Source organism: Scyliorhinus torazame, chromosome 8 (genome assembly GCF_047496885.1).
Source record: "Scyliorhinus torazame isolate Kashiwa2021f chromosome 8, sScyTor2.1, whole genome shotgun sequence".
NCBI lineage: Eukaryota > Metazoa > Chordata > Chondrichthyes > Carcharhiniformes > Scyliorhinidae > Scyliorhinus > Scyliorhinus torazame.
Window position 1 is genome coordinate 243,591,793 of NC_092714.1, and position 15,046 is coordinate 243,606,838.

Below are 15,046 nucleotides of genomic sequence, written 5' to 3' on the forward strand. Positions count from 1 at the left end.
GATTCTATGGAAAGCAAGAGATGAAATTGCAGAGCCGTTGGCAATGATCTTTTCGTCCTCACTGTCAACAGGGGTGGTACCAGGGGATTGGAGAGTGGCAAATGTCGTGCCCCTGTTCAAAAAAGGGACTAGGAATAACCCTGGGAATTACAGGACAGTTAGTCTTACTTCGGTGGTAGGCAAAGTAATGGAAAGGGTACTGAAGGATAGGATTTCTGAGCATCTGGAAAGACACTGCTTGATTAGGGATCGTCAGCCCGGATTTGTGAGGGGTAGGTCTTGCCTTACAAGTCTTACTGAATTCTTTGAGGAGGTGACCAAGCATGTGGATGAAGGTAAAGCAGTGAATGTAGTGTACATGGATTTTAGTAAGGCATTTGATAGGGTTCCCCATGGTAGGCTTATGCAGAAAGTAAAGAGGCATGGGATAGTGGGAAGTTTGGCCAGTTGGATAACGAACTGGCTAACCGATAGAAGTCAGAGAGTGATGGCGGATGGCAAATATTCAGCCTGGAGCCCAGTTACCAGTGGCGTACCGCAGGGATCAGTTCTGGGTCCCCTGCTGTTAGTGATTTTCATTAATGACTTGGATGAGGGAGTTGAAGGGTGGGTCAGTAAATTTGCAGATGATACGAAGATTGGTGGAGTTGTGGATAGTGAGGAGGGCTGTTGTCGGCTGCAAAGAGACATAGATAGGATGCAGAGCTGGGCTGAGAAGTGGCAGATGGAGTGTAACCCTGAAAAGTGTGAGGTTGTCCATTTTGGCAGGACAAATATGAATGCGGAATACAGGGTTAGTGGTAGAGTTCTTGGCAATGTGGAGGAGCAGAGAGATCTTGGGGTCTATGTTCATACATCTTTGAAAGTTGCCACTCAAGTGGATAGAGCTGTGAAGGAGGCCTATGGTGTGCTAGCATTCATTAACAGAGCGATTGAATTTAAGAGCCGTGAGGTGATAATGCAGCTGTACAAAACTTTGGTAAGGCCACATTCGGAGTACTGTGTACAGTTCTGGTCGCCTCATTTTAGGAAGGATGTGGAAGCTTTGGAAAAGGTGCAAAGGAGATTTACCAGGATGTTGCCTGGAATGGAGAGTAGGTCTTATGAGGAAAGGTTGAGGGTGCTAGGCCTCTTCTCATTAGAACGGAGAAGGATGAGGGGCGACTTGATAGAGGTTTATAAGATGATCAGGGGAATAGATAGAGTAGACAGTCAGAGACTTTTTCCCTGGGTGGAACAAACCATTACAAGGGGACATAAATTTAAGGTGAATGGTGGAAGATATAGGGGGGGATGTCAGAGGTAGGTTCTTTACCCAGAGAGTAGTGAGGGCATGGAATGCACTGCCTGTGGCAGTAGTTGAGTCGGAAACATTAGGGACCTTCAAGCAGCTATTGGATAGGTACATGGATTACGGTAGAATGATATAGTGTAGATTAATTTGTTCTTGAGGGCAGCACGGTAGCATTGTGGATAGCACAATTGCTTCACAGCTCCAGGGTCCCAGGTTCAATTCCGGCTTGGGTCACTGTATGTGCGGAGTCTGCACGTCCTCCCCGTGTGTGCGTGGGTTTCCTCCGGGTGCTCCGGTTTCCTCCCACAGTCCAAAGATGTGCAGGTTAGGTGGATTGGCTGTGATAAATTGCCCTTAGTGTCCAAAATTGCCCTTAGTGTTGGGTGGGGTTGCTGGGTTGTGGGGATAGGGTGGAGGTGTTGACCTTGGGTAGGGTGCTCTTTCCAAGAGCTGGTGCAGACCCGTTGGGCCGGGTGGCCTCCTTCTGCACTGTAAATTCTATGATAATCTAGGATTAATCTCGGACAAAGGTTCAGCACAACATCGTGGGCCGAAGGGCCTGTTCTGTGCTGTATTTTTCTATGTTTTTCTAAGTTCTATGACAGATATCTGCATGCTTTTTGGCGCCATCGCCTGACAGTGATGCACAGTTTACCTCGATCCCTTTTGATGTTCTGCAGCCCTTTCGAACCGTGTGGGGTCAGGCTTGTAGCCTCGAGCTAGAAGCATTTCTGCGTTCGTCCATTGATTTATTTAAATTGTTTTGTACATGTCGTCCTAACCTTTTTTTTTAAAGAATCCTGAAAGTGATGATTCTCGTTGATTCATTCCTGTCTGGCAAAAAAAAAGTGACTGACTCATCAATCCTTAATTACTACTTGCCATTCAAATTTATGTACCACATCAACTGTCCTTTTAAAAAGGCAGCACGCACCAGTAACATCAAAAAGATAATGCTTCATATGGATTACTGGGGAGTGCGGAAATTGGGCTTGTCACTGACACTACCACTGAAGCATTTACTGCATTAAAAAACAAGCTGTTTACTCTGCCTTGGATTTTTTTTTGTCCATATATCCATTCCAACAGGGAAGAAAATGAGCAAATCCGACATGTATCAGTAACTTTCAAAAGGTTTCTCTATAGATGCTGTACCAGGAGCGTGCAAAGCGATTGAAGGGGCGGGGGGGAGGCTGTTGTGTGTTTGTGTGTGTGTGAGGGGGGGTTAATGTAAATCCCTGTGAGGGAAAAATCCATGCCTGGTGTTAACAGCAGCCTGCATTGCTTCTCTCACTCCTGCATGTATTACTGTGCTCTCAAGAGGTCCTCATTGCCGCAGCATCACTCTCAGCCTCCAGCAGGCTGTGGTGCTTGCAAGAAATGTGCTTCATAATGCCGAGCACCACGGAGCTAACAGTCACTTGAATAAAATAATTCTAAATATTCAGAATCGGAAAACACCGCTTTTTTTTTTGGTCAACCAGATATCAAGGATTAAATGAGCAGGAAACTGGGCCTCGTCAGTGATTCATCTCCTCAGACGTGGTGAGTGGCTTATTTTTCATTACAACTCTATTCTGAGACTGAGCTGAGGTTCGCCGACTGTTCTTGTTCTTTGCAACAAAAAAAACCATAGCCAATTCCAACTTTATCGAGCCAAATGCCACGCACAGTTGTCCAGTATTTCTCCATGTGAATAAAATGATGTTTCCGAAACCCAGATATTCAGCTTCGGAACAAAGCCTTAAAGCAAATCTGAGTGGGCATTTGTTGACAGTTCTGCATTTAGCCGTGCTAATTTTTATTGGTCTGGTTTTAAGGGCAGCTTTGCGGGTGAGCAGGAATTGTGAATGAGGCACTTCGTGAGATGTGGTATTCTTCGAGTTGGAAGCAGAGTAATGACGCAAAAAATGAATACTGGCGGCCGGGTGTTTATCTACGATAGGCGAATAAATGATATAGTGCGGAGTTGTTTTGATTTTAATTGCAGCAGTTCAGAACTGTCTCTTGCTATTTGCAATGCTTGATTTGTCTCCCCCCCACCCCCAACAAAACCTAAAGTAGTGCATTAGATTGCAACTATCACCCTCATGCTAAGAAGTGCTTCCTCAAAGGGTCTCCTGACAAACATGTTGTACCTGCGCCTCTGGGTATGGGCTCCTGTTCCGCGTTTTCCATTGCAATTGACAACCAATCACAGATTTGCATCAGTTTATTCAGCGAAAGGTTTTAAACATCCGTCTGTGCCTCGACATCTTTTGGGTTATTGGGTTGATTTTAATCTCTACATTCACGTCGAGATTAGAAAGGAATAAAAATGACCTTTTGCAAAGACTAATATTAAACGGCAAATGTGCTTTGAAAGAGATTGGCAGCTCATTACAAGTGGGGAGGGGGATTACATTTTGCCACAGCGAATTTTTTTCCCAAGCTGATATTTGAGCTGATGTTAGTTCCACATCATGTATTTTTAAATTCAGGTCTTTAACTTTAATGCCGACATGAAGCATTATCTGGGCTTATCAATGTCCAATTTATTTGTTCAGAGGCAAGCACTTTTTTCAGGAGTTGCCATAACATTTAAAAGTTGATGCCCATTCTAATCTTGCAAGACTGTCGGGGAAATCAATGTGAGAGCCATGACAAGGAATACCCGATATTGATGTGTTGTCAACTATAGCCTCCAGAATAATCAAGCATCAGAAGCCCAAGATGAGGTGCCTTTTCTTGTCAGCTTGGATCTTGTGTGTCTCTCTTGTTTGGCTTCAATTTGAATTGGTTTTTGGAACAAGCAATGAGGCGGATTAAGGGTTTGGCCTGTCCACTCTGCGCATTGGCTTTGTAACTTTAAGGCTGGGATAAAGCAAACATTGATAAGTCTCATAAAAGAATGCAGCCATGTCTTTAAATGAGGACTAAAAAGATTGTTGGGGGTTGGGGGTTGGGGGGCGTATAAAAGGATGTGACAACGATGTGTTCCTATTCTGAACAACTGGAATATTATCCCCAGTCGCGCCGCGGTCTCCCGTAGCCCAATGTGACCATTCCCTTCTCACTCTGATGACCACACAGCGCCCCACGTTTAACATTTACCGCATATTTTCTGTGCACGACTTTACAATGGTGTCGAAAAGCTGAGTTAATGAGCCTTTGATGATAATTTGTCAGTAGAATAAATTCAGCGTCGTTGCTAGCCTACAGTGACATCGTTTTGTTGTCTTACAAAGTAGGTGGGGAAGAGGGAATCGATAGGAGTATCGTCTGATCTCGCAGGAGGACAGTTTTGTTGGCGTTTGAATTGATGGCGTGGTGTAAAGCGATTGTACAATTCTCAGCTCTATCACTAGCTAAACATATCGTTGGAAACGGAAGTCTTATCGGGGCGCCCGTAACACGATCCTTCCTATGTGTGAAAGGGAGCCTTAGATGTAGCCGACTGCGATTCAGGGCTTTCCGAGACTCTCAGCTATCGCTAGGATATTGACTTACTCCATGTCTTTAAACAGCACCCCAAATGACGGGACAAACATCCTGCCCCACCTTGAATCCAAACATCAACAACAACAAAAACATTCCAAGTCCCCCCCCCCCGCCCAATTTTCAAAGGGACGTGTTGACACCAGGAAGCTGAGAGCAGTGGCAGAATTTGCAGCTTGACGCTATGTTCCCGCTGTCACTGCAGCCTCCTCACTGCACACCACTCGAACCATCATCACCTGAATTTCAATGTGCAGTTGGAAAACAATTGCTGCCATCAGTGAATATTCTCTTGACTTTCCCTGACGCAAAGCTCCTGGACAAATGTCTACCCTGATTATATACGGGAAATTTGCTGTCAAATCCCCGCAAGAATCAATTCAATTGTATGTGAGATCAGTTACCAAAAAAAGTTGGTGTCAAAACTAAAAATGCGATTCTTGTCTAATGTTTGAACGAATGGACGCATCGCTCTGCCACCGCTTGAATTGATAATTCTGGTTTGTTTATTGGACAGAACATCGCCTCGTTTTAATTGTTTGAGTAGTTAACACCAACCATGGGAATATGTGTTGCGATGGACACCGTTTTAGTGGGTTCCAGCTAGAATGCCCTGGTGTAAACCAAACACAGAGCATTGTGCTTGTATCTTTAAACATAATCATGCAACCAATCCCATCACAGGATTTCCATCTGAATAACATGCTGTTTGTATTACCACAGTATTGCTCTCGTAATCTCCTCTCTTGTCTTTCTCCTTCAGTGACCCCAGCACTTAGACTTCAAAATAAAACAGGGTAAATGCCGAATTACTAACAGTACGTTATTTTGATTATCATGTTTTTTTTTTGGTTTGGGATGTTTAACTGCATTTTTAAAAATTGTATTGCAAAATGGAAGAGTTGGAGAAAGAAACATTGAAATTGAACGCAGAAACAAAATTCAATAAATGTGTACCGAAAAAAAAGCAGTCAGTACCAAATATAAAGTGCACATATTTGCCCTGCACACAAAGGAAAGTTTGGCTTGGACCAAATTAAATTACCATGACGCTGGCTGACAGAGACTCCCCAGTACACTGGAAGTGTGGCTGTTTTCTGACAGATAATAATGGTTAAATATTGCCAGCCACTCAAAGAAGGAAAGGGACTGCATTATGTTAGTGCAGTAAATAATCTCGGAGGTAATTTGACAATGACTATTTACATGGGTACTAAGTATTTAATTCAGAGATAAAATGAATCAAATTTGGAACTGAGCTCTTACTCTGATTACTTAGATCTATTCTAACTCACACTGGTTTCTGTTTGATGGTTACATTCGCTTTAGCGAATGAGGAAGGACAATCGTATTAACACAATTTATCTTGGCTTCCAGTGTTCAAGCAGTTGGCATCTAGAAGTGAAACAATTGGGTCACCTATTTTTAAAAAATCCATGCTGGCTATGAATGGTTCAGTTAAACTCAGATTTGTTGTCTTTTTTTCAATGAAAATTATGTTTATTTAAATTGCCAAACGCAATAAAAGTCTAAAAATTCAGAGATTAAAAGAGAAGAGTGAATAGTTCTACATTATTGTTATGTATATCACAGGCTGGAATACACATTCCTTTGGGTTCAAACTTTTGTTTTAATGCCAGAGTAGAGAAGCATAGCTCTCCGTAATTTGTTCTGATAATTAGGGCTAAGTGAAACTAACCAAATTTCTCCAGGGCAAGCTTCACGTTATCAGTTAAAACCACTGGAAAATTTAAATACCCTGACAAGAGTTAAAGTGGAAAGGATCCCCCGTTGTATGTGGGCACATTCGTGTATTTCACGATGGCATGGTGTCCAGTGTGATGAAAAGTGATACATCGTCTGATGCCTTTCCTGCCATCAACAGCACCAAGCAAGGCTGTGCATTGACTCCGTTTCAATTTGCTATACACCTCTCTCAGCATGCACTAGGACCCACTCCAATATCTTGGCTCAGGACTGCACATTCAATTCCAGGTGGATGGCAACCCCTTTAACTTGCAAAGACTCAAGGTATGCAGAAAGATTACTGAACAGTTACTGAGTGAACTCTTGTTTGTGGACAACTGTTTTCATAGCACCTCCTCTGCAGCATATTCAGCTGCTTGTTGATTGCTTTGCTCTAGCCTCAGAACACTTTAACCTGACAATAAGTCTGAGCTTGTATCAAACCACCTGTCAACATATTCTTTAGACCACACAGTCACTATTTACAACACCCCCCCTCCGCTCAGTACAGATGTTTTGCTGTCTTGGCGAGTGTCCTCTCCAATAACACTATGCTGGAGGACAAAATCAACCTGGACGAAATTGCTTGATAAAAGCAAGTTCAGCGATTGGCACGCTCACTCGCAGACTTTGAAAAGAGCACAGAATTTATCTCAGAGTAAAGATCAATTTCTACCAGGCAGTGGCTTGTACATCACTTCATTATGAGTGTGAGACATGGAAAACCTACTGGCATCAAATAAAACAGTGAAGCATTCCACTTTCACTGTCTGATATTTATTTGCAACATCAGGTCGCAGGACAAAATACCCAACACCAGCATTCTTGCAAAGTGTTCTACACCTGGCATCCAACTAGGTGGGCCATGTGGTTCACATAGAGGATTCCCGCATTCCAAAGCCAGTACTCTCCAGCCAGCTGAGCATGGGAAACAGCGCCACGGGATGTCCAACACTTCGATAGAAAGCCAACCTCGGGCCTTGCCAGCTGGGTCTCAATACATGGGTCTCAAAACAACCTTGGACAAACCCAAATGGTGAAGTTTCTGTCATCACGCAATTTTGACATTTGAGGAGAACACAGTCAAATGCTTTACAGGACCAGTGAACGTGGCACAAAGCCAATGCCTCCATCCATCCCTCCAACAGTGACTTCAAATGCAGTATTTGCAATTGGTTATTCAAATCAAGACTTGAACTCACATCAAACATAAGGCAACATCATTCTAGACTGTAAAGCAATCTTTTACTTTACTTGCTGAACACTCATCTGCAAAAGCGACAGTAGAATCCATTATCACACGAGTAGACATTTCAAATTGGCCTCTTTTACTTCTCCCATTTGAAACAAAGAATAAAAGGGCTCTGCTAATGTTTACCTTTGAGCACAGTGCAATCAGTGTCACTTTTAATACCTACTGTTATACCTTAACGCTTGAAGTATTGTACTTTTTTGTATCTCCATGGAAAAGATCCAGCTATGTATTCAGGTGTAAAATCTTCAATACTCTTGAGTACTGCTGAACAGAGGGACATGGTGCCAAATCTTTGAACTCACCAGAACAGTCCCTCTTACCCTTTGTCAAACCACTTAGTTTTGTTTTGTTATCAACAACTTTAGAGATTATGGGAATTCTTCCATGGCCCCACTAGTGGGATCAATGTGGATTGGCGGGGGTGGGGGTGAGGGGGTGGAGCAGAATTCAGCAGGAGTCCAAAAAATTGTTTTTTGTTGACATAAATTTCCCGTGGCATCTATCGCTGGTGCTCGCCATGATGGTGCTCGGCAGATTGGGAAACCCACTGCAGGCCAGCGTAAAACTGATTTACAACTGATTTAATGGGATGCAAATGAAGGCCCGTCTGGAATCCTCCACTCATATCCAATTCTCTGTGACGCCAGCGGAGAAACACGCTGGTCCAGAACATGTCTGGAACAACGTGGCATGGGAAGTCGGTACTCACCTGAACAATGCCTGGACTACCTCTGGAGATCGGTATGGACGGCTCCAAAAACCCCGGACCCCAGAACACCACAGCAGTGGGTGGGGTCAGCATCCACAGGTGGATCTTCCAGCTTCAATGTCAGTGAGGACGTCCATCTTCCAGGCTTGGCGTGCTCCTGGAGATCCATCTTCTTTCTCAGGAGATCCACATTCTTCCTTCAATGGTGAATCAGTGATGTTGGGTGAATTTTGTATCTGGCACCCAGATGTGATGGAAGGACTTGTGCCATCATGTCTGCCCTGCTGCAGAATACAGAACTAAACCCCTGGGTGCATAACTAATGCGATCAGGGCCTGAAAATATGGCCTGGTTTCCCACCGGTCTCTGGAGAGGGAAACACTCACCATTCCCGCCACCACCATAGAACGTAGTCCCAGATGGGAGAATTTCACCCAGCATTCCTTATCAACCCTTTGACAACTGAATTATTTATCCCAACTCTGTTTCTTATCCACCAACCAACATTCCTTCTTATAGTGCAAGCCTGAGTATCTAATAATCCTGTTGTGCGACACTTTAACCATTTGAATGCCCTTAGTGTTGGCGAGTCCACTACTGTTGAAGACAGGGCATTCCACGCCCTTACTACTCTCTGAGTAAAGAACCTACCTCTGCCATCTGTCCTATATCTATCTCCCCTCAATTTAAAGCTATGTCCCCTCGTGCTAGACATCACCATCCGAGGAAAAAGGCTTTCACTGTCCACCCTATCCAATCCTCTGATCATCTTGTATGCCTCAATTAAGTCACCTCTTAACCTTCTTCTCTCTAATGAAAACAGCCTGAAGTCCCTCAGCCTTTCCTCATAAGATCTTCCCTCCATACCAGGCAATATTCTGGTAAATCTCCTCTGCACCCTTTCCAATGCTTCCACTATAATGGATTGCACGCAATACTCCAAATGCGGCCGCACCAGAGTTTTGTATAGCTGCAACATGACCTCATGGCTCCGAAACTCAATCTCTCTACCAATAAAAGCTAACACACCGTACACCTTCTTAACAACCCTCTCAACCTGGGTGACAACTTTCAGGGATCTAAGTACATGGACACCGAGATCTCTCTGCTCATCCACACTGCCAAGAATCTTACCATTAGCCGAGTACTCTGTCTTCCTGTTATTCCTTCCAAAATGAATCACCTCACACTTTTCTGCATTAAACTCCATTTGCCATCTCTCAACCCAGTGCTGCAGCTTATCTATGTCCCTCTGTAACTTGTAACATCCTTCCGCACTGTCCACAACTCCACCGACTTTAGTGTCATTTGCAAATTTACTCACCCATCCTTCTATGCCCTCCTCCAGGTCATTTATAAAAATGACAAACAGCAGTGGCCCCAAAACAGATCCTTGTGGTACACCACTAGTAACTGGACTCCAGTCTGAACATTACCCATCAACCACCATCCTTTGTCTTCTTCCAGATAGCCAACTTCTGATCCAAACTGCTAAATCACCCTGGATCCCATGCCTCCGTATTTTCTGCAGTAGCCTACCATGGGGAACCTTATCAAATGCTTTACTGAAATCCATATACACCACATCAACTGCTTTACCCTCATCTACCTGTTTGGTCACCTTCTCAAAGTACTCAACAAGGTTTGTGAGGCACGACCTACCCTTCACAACACCGTGTTGACTATCTCTAATCAAATTATTCCTTTCCAGATGATTATACATCCTATCTCTTATAAACCTTTCCATGATTTTGCCCACAACATAAGTAAGGCTCACTGGTCTAGTTACTGGGGTTGTCTCTACTCCCTTTCTTGAACAAGAGGACAACATTTGCCATCCTCCAGTCTTCTGGCACTATTCCTGTAGACAAAGATGACTTAAAGATCAAAGCCAAAGGCTCAGCAATCTCCTCCCTAGCTTCCCAGAGAATCCTAGGATAAATCCCATCCGGCCCAGGGGACTTATCTATTTTCACACTTTCCAGAATTGCTAACACCTCCTCCTTATGAACCTCAAGCCCTTCTAGTCTAGTAGCCTGAATCTCAGTATTCTCCTCGACAACATTGTCTTTTTCCTGTGCGAATACTGACAAAAAATATTCATTTAGCACCTCTCCTTTCTCCTCGGTCTTCATGCACAACTTCCCACTACTGTCCTTGACTGGCCCTACGCTTATATCAAAAGCTTTAGGGTTATCCCTGATCCTACCTGCCAAAGACTACTCATGTCCCCTCCTGGCTCTTCTTAGCTCTCTCTTTAGGTCCTTCCGAGCTAACGTGCAACTATTGAGCGCCCTAACTTAACCTTCATGTCTCAGCTTTACATAAGCCTCCTTCTTCCTCTTGACAAGTGTTTCGACTGCTTTAGTAAACCACGGTTCCCTTGCTCGACCACTTCCTCCCTGCCTGACAGGTACATACTTATCAAGGACAGGCAGTAGCTGTTCCTTGAACAAGCTCCACATTTCCATTGTGCCCATCCCCTGCAGTTTTCCTCTCCATCCGATGCATCCTAAGTCTTGCCTCATCGCACCATAATTGCTTTTCCCCCAGATATAGCTCTTGCCCTGCGGTATATACCTATCCCTTTCCATCATTAATGTAAACGTAATCGAATTGTGGTCACTATCACCAAAGTGATCACCTACCTCCAAATCCAACACCTGTCCTGGTTCATTACCCAGTACCAAATCCAATATGGCCTCGCCTCTCGTTGGCCTATCTACATACTGTCAGGAAACCCTCCTGCACACATTGGACAAAAACAGACCCATCTAAAGTACTCTAACTATAGCGTTTCCAGTCAATATTTGGAAAGTTAAAGTCCCCCATAACAACTACTCTGTTGCTTTCGCTCATATCCAGAATCATCTTTGCAATCCTTTCCTCTACATCTCTGGAACTTTTCGGAGGCCTATAGAAAACTCCTAACAGGGTGACCTCTCCTTTCCTGTTTCTAACCTCAGCCCATACTACCTCAGTAGACGAGTCCTCATCAAACGTCCTTTCTGCCACCGTAATACTGTCCATGACTAACAGTGCCACCCCTCCCCCTCTTTTACCACCTTCCCTGAGCTTACTGAAATATCTAAACCCTGGCACCTGCAACAACCATTCCTGTCCCTGCTCTATCCATATCTCCGAAATGGCCACAACATCGAAGTCCCAGGAACCAACCCATGCCGCAAGTTCACCCACCTTATTCCGGATACTCCTGCCATTGAAGAAGACACACTTTAAACCACCTTCCTGCCTGCCGGTACACTCCTGCAACTTTGAAACCTTATTCATGACCTCACTACTCTCAACCTCCTGTATACTGGAGCTACAATTCAGGTTCCCAAGCCCCTGCTGAACTAGTTGTAAAAACAAATGCAAAACATTTATTTACTATTACCATCGCGCATGCTTCTTCCACAATTTGACATCCTCCTTCCCTCCTGATCTAAAGTATTATTTTACTTTCAATATGTTTATAAAAGCGTCTACTGTTTAATTTTATATTATCTGCGAGTCTTTATTTATATTCCTTTCAGCCCTTCTAATCTCACTTTTCACCCTTTCACAATATTTGCTATACACTTCGTGGTAATCTATAGTATTGTTGCTCCATCTTCTTAATGCCCCCTTTTAAATTTCAGTTTAACTTTAATCTAGTTCTCCTCAGAACTTTATGCATAGATGCACCCATTTTTTTTGGCTCAGGGGATTTAGATCTACTCCCTGAGCATTTATTTGAAGGTTTTCAGCTGCTGATCTATTGACCTGTTTATGAACCTTTCCGCCCAGTTTAGTTCAGTCAGGTTGTCTTTCATCCCGCTGAACTTTGAACCTATCTATGTTGTGGTTACTATTTTGCAAGTATTCTCCAATTTTCACATTATTTCCATAATTTCCCTGAGCTAAATAAAGGAATGGTTCTCTCTGCTGGACAAGAAATGTACAAATCGAGAAAGTTGGATCTTTCTAAAATGTGTTCGCACTTCAACTACAAGCATTACTTTTATTCCAGCCTAGCTGGGCGTCATTAAAACTTGGCAGTGCTATTTTCTTGTTGATTTGTGTATCTCTCTGAGCTATCCGCAAATGTTCACCTTTAATTTATTTCCACTATTTCTTGGCCTGTGGTAGCAACAAGAATTGTATCATTTTCCGATCCTAATCCTTAATTGTATCCTAATGGATTTGGTCTGTAAACAATCCCTCGGGAACATAGGAACAAAGGGATCAGGAGCAGAAGGGGGCAATTCAGCCCTACGAGCCTGCTCCGCCATTCAATCAGATCATGGCTGATCTTTCTGGTCTCAAATTCATCTCCATCCCTGTTCCCCATATATCTTTAACCATTTTTTTAAAGATCAGAAATATATCTATCTCCTTCTTGAAACCATTTAATGATTCAGAATCAACTGCACTATGGGGCAGATAGTTGCACAATTTCACCACCCTCTGCGAGAAGTAGTTCCTCCTCATCTCGGCTCTAAATCTACCACCTCTCAACCTATATCTGTGACCTTACGTTCTAGATTGCCCTACACGGGAGAACATTTGGTCTACGTTTACTTTATCAATCTGTTTTAGTGTCTTATATACCTCGGTCAGATCCCTTCTCATCCTTCAAAACTCCAGCAAGTATAAGCCCTACCTGTTTAATCCCTCCTCCTATGTCAACAAGACCCGAAAGATGTGCTTATTCAGTGAATTGGGCATTCTGAATTCTCGCTCACTGTATCCGAACAGCCGCTGTCATGTGTGAGTACCTATAAGAAATGGGTGTTTATAAATGGGTGTGTATATAAATATCTGTAGTGAGAGTACCTTTAAGAAATGGGTGTTTATTACTGCAGTGATGTCAGAGTGTGGGTGGAGCTGGGCTGTCTGTCAGCTTTTTACTTTCATTTTAGGCTGTTTGCTGCAGGGTGTGTTTTAGTTTTGTTTTCAGTGTTGGAGTTGAAGCCAAACCAAGCAGGTGTACTGCTGTTCTCTCTGCCATCAAAAGACTATCTCTTGATCATTTGGTGAATTTAGAATTATAAATGTTCTCAGTAGTGAATGTAAACCTAATGTGCTTCTGTTAAAAGGTGTTTCTTTTGTCTTCTGAATGTTGTTTGGGAGGTTATTAAGCATTAGTTAGTGTTGTATTCTTTGGGGGTTGTATTTGAATTAATGGTTGCTAAGATGTTCACTGTATGTTTTAAAAAGGTTAACTTGAGTTCATAGAATAAACATTGTTTTGCTTTAAAAAATACTTTTCCATTTCTGCTGTACCACACCTGTAGAGTGGGCCGTGTGCTCCCCATACCACAATCTATTAAACGTTGTCGGTCAGGTGAACTCCATGATACACTTTGGGGTTCTCTAAACCCTGGCCCATAACAGCCGCCATGGTGTGGCGACTGGGGGATTTTCACAGTAAGTTCATTGCAGTGTTAATGTAAGCCTACTTGTGACACTAATAAAGATTATTAACTCTTTCATCCCTAGAGTCAATCTGGTGAATCTCCTCTTAACTGCCTCCAATACCACCCATCCTTCCTCAAACATGGAGACCAAAACAGGACACAATACTCCAGAAGTGGTCTCACCAACACCCTGTATAATTGCAACAACACCTCTCTACTTTTATACTCCATTCCTTTTGCAATAAATGCCATTTGTCTTTTTAATCACATGATGTACCTGCATACCAACTTTCTGTGATTCATGGATATGCTAGGATATCCTAATACTGTAGCACTGTGATAGAATCCTTAAGTAATAATGCCACACAATTATTTTCTCTTCCTCGCTCATCTTTCCTGTTACAGATGTTATAATCAAGAATATTCTTCCCAGTCCAGTCCAAATCGAAGCCATTATAGGTACTATGTCATCTTCGCCACTGGTATTAATGCTTCTAACTTTGTTTGAGATGCTTTGTGGATTCATATGCAGTCAATCCATTTTTTTTGGAACATTGACTCTTGTCCTTTTTTCTGTTTTTTAAATTACATTTGGTGAGATCATGTGCATGTGTACAACAGTGCTTTGCTTTCTCCCTCCATTCTTGCCTGTTTGCAACCTTTCTGCTCCGATAGTATTTTTCACAATATTTGTACCAGATAAGGCTTCTGATTATATTCTCACAGCAAATTAACCGGTTTAATTACTGAGTTCCAAACCTGGACTTTCCCAGTCTCCCCATGTATCTTTAATCAAATGAAATCATTCCTATTGACTGAGTAAGAATTTTATTACAGCCACATCCACACCACATTCATTTTCTATGGCAGAAAGTCATTTCACAATTGACTGGTGTAATCTTTAAGCAGAAAACCGAGGTAACATAATAGACTTTTCTTTGACCTCTCCTCGCAATGAATATTCAAATACATTTAGGTTATCCCAAGTAATTTCTCAGCATATTTCTGGACCAATTCCATGGAGACGCGAGAAGATTGAATACTCCTCAGCTGGTATCACAAATGGTAGACTGGCAAACTCTCTGTGTGTTCTCCACATCTGAAACAGGGAGAGGGTCTTTCCTCCACACATAAACAGCACCACCCACAGTCTCCTTAAGGCC

General features: G+C 43.0%; 1 protein-coding gene across 4 annotated transcripts in view; it reads left to right on the forward strand.

Moving 5' to 3' along the window:
- Positions 1 to 2,615: 2,615 nt before the first annotated feature.
- LOC140428495 (disks large-associated protein 1-like) overlaps positions 2,616 to 15,046 on the forward strand; it is a 720,347-nt gene continuing 707,916 nt past the window's right edge. For all 4 annotated transcript variants that reach the window (XM_072515041.1, XM_072515040.1, XM_072515039.1 and 1 more), the window contains exon 1: positions 2,616 to 2,839. The gene's annotated coding sequence lies outside the window, so the exon portion shown is untranslated. The remainder of the gene's footprint in view (positions 2,840 to 15,046) is intronic.